The sequence below is a fragment of the Hippocampus comes genome, unplaced genomic scaffold, assembly GCF_001891065.2.
Source record: "Hippocampus comes isolate QL1 unplaced genomic scaffold, H_comes_QL1_v1.1 scaffold37, whole genome shotgun sequence".
NCBI lineage: Eukaryota > Metazoa > Chordata > Actinopteri > Syngnathiformes > Syngnathidae > Hippocampus > Hippocampus comes.
In genome coordinates, this window is record NW_017805535.1 from 487,329 (window position 1) to 495,787 (window position 8,459).

The 8,459-nt window shown below is 39.7% G+C and overlaps 1 protein-coding gene across 2 annotated transcripts in view; it reads right to left on the reverse strand.

Moving 5' to 3' along the window:
• Positions 1-8,358, reverse strand: part of ndrg4 (NDRG family member 4) — a 55,363-nt gene extending 47,005 nt beyond the window's left edge. The window contains exon 1 of one of the 2 annotated variants that reach the window (XM_019878145.1): positions 8,268-8,358. The gene's annotated coding sequence lies outside the window, so the exon portion shown is untranslated. The remainder of the gene's footprint in view (positions 1-8,267) is intronic. The other variant, XM_019878146.1, reaches the window with a different exon arrangement.
• Positions 8,359-8,459: the final 101 nt, after the last annotated feature.

An 8,459-nucleotide genomic window follows, 5' to 3' on the forward strand; every position in this document is an offset into this window, starting at 1 on the left:
ATATATATATATATATATTACACAATACACAATTTTTTTTAATGTCACAACCAGGTCATGTCATTTTGCACTGAGAAATGTAAAACAATGTCAAATTTGCTCCAGTGGACTTGAAGGATAATGAAGAGAAATGATTCATGGCTAGGCTACTGATGTAATCACTTGTTATCAAAGGTGCTTCATTGATTTTATGATTTACGTCCATCCATCCATCCATTTTCTAATCCGCTTATCCTCACAAGGGTCGTGCGCGTGCTGGAGCCTATCCCAGCTGTGATCACTCAGTAGGCAGGGTACATCCTGAACTGGTTGCCAACCAATCGCAGGGTACACATAGACAAACAACCGTTCACGCTCACAATCACACTTAGGGACGAGTTAGAGCAGCGATCCCCAAACTACGGCCCGCGGGCCAGGTACGACGCCTGCCTTCGCATTTTTCCCGGCCCCCTGAAAAATTCCAGAGCTGCATTATCTTTTTTTGTTCAGTCTGGCCACGTCATCGAGACTTGTACATACATAGGACGAAACATTCTATTCCATTACGCCCTTCTACAGTCTGTGCCCTATCTCAAACCCTTCCATCAAAAAAAAAATAAAAATCCTGGACATACGCCTGTCAAATAAAATGGAATAATGGCGAAAAGATTGGGTAAGCCAAAAATTGATTCAATTGATATGTTTATTTCTTGATTTTTTTTTTCCTGTCATGATCCCAGAAAGGGTTAATATTTTATGTGTGGCTTTTTGGAAACATAAATATTTATGTTTAAATACCTCTGCGAGATCGTCACACTCTTTGTTGCAAACTGACCCTGGCCCCTGTCAGAGAAGGGAAAAGTTATTTGGCCCTCACAGAAATATGTTTGGGGACCCCTGATTTGGAGGGTTCCATTATCTTGCCATGCATGTTTTGGGAATGTGGGAGCAAACCGAATTGCCCAGGAAAAGCCCACGCATGTCATGGTTTTGATCGGTTGGTGTTTGTTTTCAGCTCCAGCTGGAGGGGAGGATGTCCCCTCCAGCGGCACACCTGACACGTTGGGGTCAGTGGATTAATGAAGTTCTGCCATGCCGAAAACCCAATGTCGGATTATTTGTTTTGATCACAACTCGCCTACCAAGTGCAATTCTCTTTAGGCTCATGTCATTCTCTGTTCTTTTCCATGCAGTTTGTTGTTGGAAGTACTAGTTAAGTTTCTAATTCATAGTGTTATTTTATATTTTCTTGTGATTAAATGTACTTGTCCTTCCTGACAAGATATTCACATTGTTTCTTTATTCCTTTATTCCGACCGTGCTACCCTTATGATTTACAGTTGTTAACATGTCTTTACACTGGTGCGATAGTTATTAAACCCTTAAAGTTAGGACATCCCTTTTCAGGGACATCCATCATCTGTCAAAACAAATCGCTGATGCACGTCGTCATGTGTGAACATGTTATACATCTTTTAAAAGCTGAGTTTCTGGAGATTTGAATGGTACCCTACATGTTACAATTGTCAAATTTGAACCGAAGCTTGGGGAGACTTTCTTTGATCCTGTAGTGTTTTCAAGTCCTAATCAACATTCTAAATCCATTTTCAAGGCAGATATTGTGAAAAGAAAATTAGACGAACATAAGTCGCGAATGCCTTTTTCTTCTGTTTTCAAACATCCATAGTTCCGAGACAGGAGCGCTTACACAAATTCTTACTGTATGGGAGAAATATTCATAATGTGACATTTTGAATACATGTATTTCAAAAAGTGACCAAAACTATGCTGATACTCCAAATGGTTCAAGAATAGCTAAAAATTGACTTTGGGTGCACCTTTCCACAGGCGTTTTCGGCAAAGTTGCCCTCGGTTTAAGGTATTAATTTTTAAAAAATGTGACATTATGTAATGTAATGTTGAAAAAAATGAGGGAGCATTTTACCACATAATGTAATTGCAGTTGTTTTCTTTAAGTGTGTTTCATAGCTTTAATGTGATTATTCCAGTAGTTGAATATAGTTCCTGTTTTTACAATTTAAATCACAAAATCAAAACATCTCTAATACCATTGATAAATTTTTTATTCCAAATACAATGGGAATCGATCATAGTCTCAGAATGATTTATTATGGAACACAATGATTCATCGAAATGCAACTATATAAAAGTTCTCACACGACTTGTGGTCACTCCATGATGAATGCTGTCTGGTGTGTGCTGGCTGGTGCGATGGACATTGTTTACGAGCCCATCAACTGATTCTGACCAGACAAGGCCTAGAGCAGGCCTGACTGACATCCAGCCCTGCTAATAGAAAGGTGTGTCGCAGGCTATCACGCAAATATTTGTTGAAGAAATGTTGACATTTAATATTTATTCAACACATTTTTACAGCATCGGAAAACGTTAATAATGTTTGTGTCATGTTTGTCCTCTGACAGAAACCATATTAAAACAAAAAATATATATTTCCCTCCCATCTTTTTCCATTTTCAAACATTTTTGAAAAAGCTCTAGGGAGCCACTGGGGGACACTAAAGAGCCGCATGCGGCTCGAGAGCCGCGTGTTGCCGACCCCCAAGTTAGGAGAACATGCCACCATTATCTATGCTTTTACTATATAAAAGTATTCATGTAAAGTTTAAGAGCACCCCCGCCCCCATACTAGAAGAATCTCGCTTGATGCTTGAAAAGAAAAAAAAAAGTTCGGATAAAATCACGAACAAATCCAGATTATGTAATGGATAGTCTTATTTATTTGTTTTTATCTATACCAGTCCCAACGGCTGACAAGTGCAAGTATACACTGTGGCATTAAATGCACGAGAGAAGAAAATGAAACTATTGCCATAGCTATATAGTTGTCTTGGGATAAATGAGGAAAGAAGTCAATATTTAAACACATGGCTGCCCCCTTAGGACCCTCCAGAGGGCCTCTCTGGATCTCGGAGAAAAAAAAATGTCCTGGCTACAATCATGACTTGTGTAGGTTGCTACCAAGCAGGAATTTTGTATTTGGTTCTGGCTTTCCTCCCAGTCTTATTTCAATGATCTGTTCCAGTGTCTGTTGTAGCTTTAGAACTGTTCAAAAATAGATTGTTGTATTTTTTTTTTGTCCTCGTTTTGCCCTCTGCATGATTCCTGTGTAACCATGAGGAATTGTGAAGTGATTTATCAGCATTTTTTCATTATTTACTTCCCAGCAGAATGAATGCAGGATGGGCAACTATTACTGTGCTGATAAATTGACACAATGGGGAAAATAATACAATAATGCAAACTGCTCGAAAAAAAAAAAACATATGGCACTGTGTTGTGAAGTGTGAGTCATGTTTTATTAAGACAAAAGGAAGGCTTCGTTCATTTTATGCGTGGCTTGATTTGTAGTTATTAATCACCTTAAGAGTTGATCAAATAAACCTCGATATTGATAAATTTCACTTTTATGGCAACATTTTCAACACACGGGTGCGTCCATATTGAGTCCAACGAGAAATAACGTGTGTGTCATATCCTGTAAAACAGCAGACACACATTGGACAACAAAAAGGACACAAAGAATAACGATGCCATTATGCTCAGCAAAAATTTGCAGGCGGTCGACCAGAAACAGCAAAAAAGGTGCATGCTCACATGTTATTCCACAATTTTTACAAAAAGTGTACTTGCGTAAGTTTTGTCTAGCTTCTGTGTGCGCAAGAACAGGCAGGCATGCACGCATGTGCAGTGAATATTTCAGCAAAGAGGACTTGGATGCAGCTTGAGAGAGGACAATGCCATGCAGTTGACATTAAAAGCAAATGCCGTGCCAAGTATTTCTAGAATTTATTTTTGAGCAGAAATTGGGAGATTGAGTTTAACTGCCCGAGGGAGGATCTGCTGCATGGGCGGCATTGTGGCTGTTATGTCCATAATGCAAGCGGAGTCCGCGCTCGTAATTTAAGACACTGAGACAGCGGAACAAAACAGCACTCTGATCTTCATGCAGGTAAGGTAGGACCACTTATTAATTACAACATTGTTCACGTGTGGGTAGCGAACAAACGACATGGCTGACATGGCGCTGTCTGTCGCACTTCCTGGCCTACTCGTTCTCCAAAGTGTATTGTAATCCAGCAAAAGGCCATCCGTCCATTAGAATGGAATTTCACTCAGGAGACTTATTCCCTCATGTTGGCTGGAAACTATATGACTTCATTCTTTGAGGATTAACGCTCTAGATTAGGGGTGTCCAAATTCGGTCCTCAAGGGCCCTTGTCCTGTCTGTTTTCCATCTCAACAACACACAATTCAAATAATCAGGATCGTTCTCATGCTGCTTCCGAGCTGGCTGATGAGCTGATCATGAATCAGGTCTGTTGCAGCCGGGAGAGCTGGCAGGACAGCGGCCCTCCAGGCCCGAAGCTCGACATGCCTGGTCTAGATGCTTCGGTGAAGCTACAAGTGCGTGTATTCATATTGTTGTGTAGTCCCGTCCAACTTTTGCACGTGTCGGTTACCAAGTAACGTGTTTAATGAACATGGCGGCAGCTGTATTCTTTTTACAATCATGTTTTCAGTTATTAAATGTACATGAAAAATAATGAAGTTACAGACAAAATATTAACCTTTGACTGCTGCAAATGACATACACAGTGAAACTCCTCTACATCGAAATCATGTTTGCAGCAAGAAATTTTTCACAACAGGGGGTTATTCACTGTAGCAAATTCGATCTCAGATGTAAACACACACACACACATACACACACACACACACACACACACACACACAAAAACGTATGTGTACTCTTTATTTTTATTCCAATAGTGCAGAAGTATGAGCATACACTTATTTGACACTTCATATAGTCAGTGTAGAAGGAAAAAAAGGGGAAGAAATTGCGAAATTTACGATCAGCAATCACTTTCTCTTACATCAATTTCTTGGACAATGTCTTTTATTTTGCTTCCTCCGTCTTTCATTTTGATCACTTTTACCCTCTCTTCCAACGTCAGAGCTCTTCTTGTCTTAACTGCTTGAAATCCAAAGGTCCGTTTTGTAGCCATTTTAGCAATGCAACGTTCTTGCTGCGTCTGAAACTAACAATAACAAATACTTCCTGGTCTACTGCGCATGTGTAAACCAGTGTGGTGGTTGCTGTTGCCATTTCCGAACGAAGCAATAGAGGTCGCTGTTGGATTAGACTTTGTTGCAGTGAATCTCGTCGCGAGGCAAGAGCAGAGAAAAAGATTTCATATAACGCAACAGGGTTTTTTTTCGTTGTATGGGGGGCAGGAAAGTGGGAATGGTGTTAATGCATAAAGATTTTTTTCACACTAAGGGGTATTTTCGCCCATGTAGGTTTCGTTGTAGAGGAGTTTCACTGTATATGTGAAATATCCCTGTAATAATGTAGTTAGATAGAGTGCCTTCCATGATCATCTGTATGCATGAACTTCTGCAGACCCATGCAACCAGCCTTGTTTGGGAACAGCAATCCAGATCCCGGGCAACGGGAGAGGCAAGATATATTGGACTCAAGTTGGTCCAATGAGTGTCATGTAATCATCGTATCAGAAAACACATCATGTCGTAAAACTAGTTAGAGGTGAGTGGAGGTCGTGTTAAGTGGCATCTAACACAGAGGGACTTTATCACCATGCTAAACACGTTAATATCACTACTTTTCCAAGCAGCTCACTCGCTGCCAACCTCCATTGTTCAGCTGTTCCAAATGCCATGCAGTGGAGGAGGGGTGAAGGTGGGAGCTGAAAGTGGGCTTCAAGTAGCAGCATGAGTTGTTTCTAAACAAAACTAACTCTGAACAAAGCGTCAAAACCACCAATAATATGTAAGTAATGCTAACACGTATGGATACGTGTGTTACACTGTCCCTCCCATCAATACTGAGTAAGCAAAGAAACTTTTCCTTCCCGCAACCCAAACTGTTGACTGACTAGAAAAATGTGTAAGTGCAAGGGGCTAAGTGGCTCCACGGTATGTGGGTGTGCTTGCTTTCCAACGCAATTCGATTATAATCAACTCAGAAAAAAAAATCCTCCCTGGCAATTACTTTTCAGTGACTAATTAGTGAGGAAGGATTTTAATAAAACACCACCAAAAATTGAAAAAAAATATTTGATGAAATAGTCAAAGACTATGTGGTATCACATGATGTCAACATAATAGGAGGGAAGTAAATTGGTTACAGAAATAAGAATTTATACAGTAGATTATCCTGCCTCCTCTCACATTCCAAAAACATACGATACAGTGAAACCTATCATGGTTGATAGATTCCAGACATAACATCACTTTCACGAAATAAAAAGAAAACTCTCTCGCTTGCCTAATTGTCCATAACCAAGGCAACGCATGCTTATTTGCTTCCTGTTGAAGTTTACTGTAAAACTGACAATTAAAACAGAATTCAATATTCTACGTTGAAACACCAAAATGTTGAACCAGCCACAATATCATTTCATCTTTCGCTTAATGGTGACATAATAACGCAAAACACCTGAGACAGGCTAACAGAAATTAGCATAAGTGTGTCGGTCGTTACAAACAACTTCAAACACCCATTACTTTATAACATACACAGGGGAGCAATGCATCCTAACAGAACATACGACAAAAGGAATTAAGCATTGTGTATGTAAACAGACAAAATGGACAACCGAACCATCTTAATGCCATCATAACATACAGAAAGTCACAGATGGGCTTACGGAAATTAGCAGAGATTTACGGTAATTATAAACCGTCAAAGACGGTTTATAATTACATTAACACACGCAGAGTAGCAACACAGGCATGTTATTTTCTCTGCACTTTTAGGAACAGATTCCTGCATCTCAGTAGGAGACCTTCTCTGCCTCTTCTCCTTCTGCTTAACTATGCTGCACCTTTGCACTGTGACGCGGACGTGCTAACCAATCGCCTGGTCCAAGATCTTAAACCACAATTACAATTTTTGCTATGCATGGATTTTCTATTGAAGTTTACAATTTATAAAAAAATAACTACAATCTTGAATAGGAATAAAATGTTTTTTTTCCCCAATGGAACTGTGGTGAGGCCTGTCTGTTGATCATCCGAAGAGCCAGGCAAACAGTCTGATAACTCTACATACTGTAGTGAAGAAATGGAAAAACAAACAGGTCCATCGTGCATCGTGCATTCTCTACTAAGTGATTATTCTGGTTATGTATTGTCATATGGTCACCAACAATCACTGGCGGTATCAAGTTTTTTTTTTTTTTTTGCATAGTACTGTTGTCTGTTGTAACATGCCAACTTTTCCACATTCTGTTTAAAATGGTTGTTAAATGCTATGGTAAACACAAGAGTCACTAGTCTAGTCTCTGTACATGGTGGATGGAGAACAGTGGTGGACTGTAATCACTCACTGGCTCCATGAAGCTTTGTGTTGGAGCAGAAACAGAAGGGTATTAGTCTTTATGAATCTATATATAAACTTCAAGCTCAAAAAAAAAAAAAAAAGGATCTGTAATGAGATGACGGCCTCAACTTCAGTGACAATTTCACGTAACAGAAGTGCAGCCAGCATAGAATTGAAAATGATTTTCTGGTGAGCTGCAAAATAGAAAAAGGTTCTGGATGTGCGTGGAAAAAAAACATGGCTCTCTCACATCTTCCATGCCTTTCCGAATATTATACAAGCTTTTTGGTGAAATGAACTACAAAAACTGAAACTGTACAAGCAGCGGGCCGATTATGCAAATATGAAAATATCCAACATACATTCATTCTTCTCTCCGTATGACTCAACCCATTTTTAATCATGTAAATTATATGCCAATAGAATCAGTGTGACATTTCAGTGGAAAGAGCTTTACATAAGCTAGCAATTTGAACTGTCTTACATTTCTTACTACAGATTGTTTCACATTATAAGCGTTTTTTTATGTATAATGGCCAGCTGTGGGCTCTAAATGGTGCACTAGGGTGCTCCCTAGTTCAATAAATTCACTGTCAACACCCTATTCATGCCAACGCAATCTGGCATTGAGAGGTGTTTATCTGGTGCTGTGGCAGGAGTCCGGGTTACAAAAAGCAGCAGCAATTTTCACACGTCCTGATTTGAAAAAAAAAAAAAAAAAAAAAAGATAATTCCCGTCCTCATTTTTACACCCTCCTCCTGTTGTCCTCAATCATATACATACAAGAGAACCACAGCTCCACGTTCACCTTATATATCATTTCAGATAGTATACCTTCATGAATGGAAATCAATTGAAGCTAATTTCGTATGGTGAAGAGACAACGCTTTACGGTACCTGTGGTGTTGCGAGGATTTTCTCTGATCGGTAGATTCTGTGATTTTAGTCTTGTCGAGTGTATCTTCCGCAGGCTGCTGAGGATTGAAAGAATGTATGTAACTGGGGGTGTGTGGGTCTGTCTGAGCAACGGATGCACTCGGGGAGAGAGAGAGAGAGAGAGAGAGAGAGAGAGAGAGAGAGAGAGAGAGA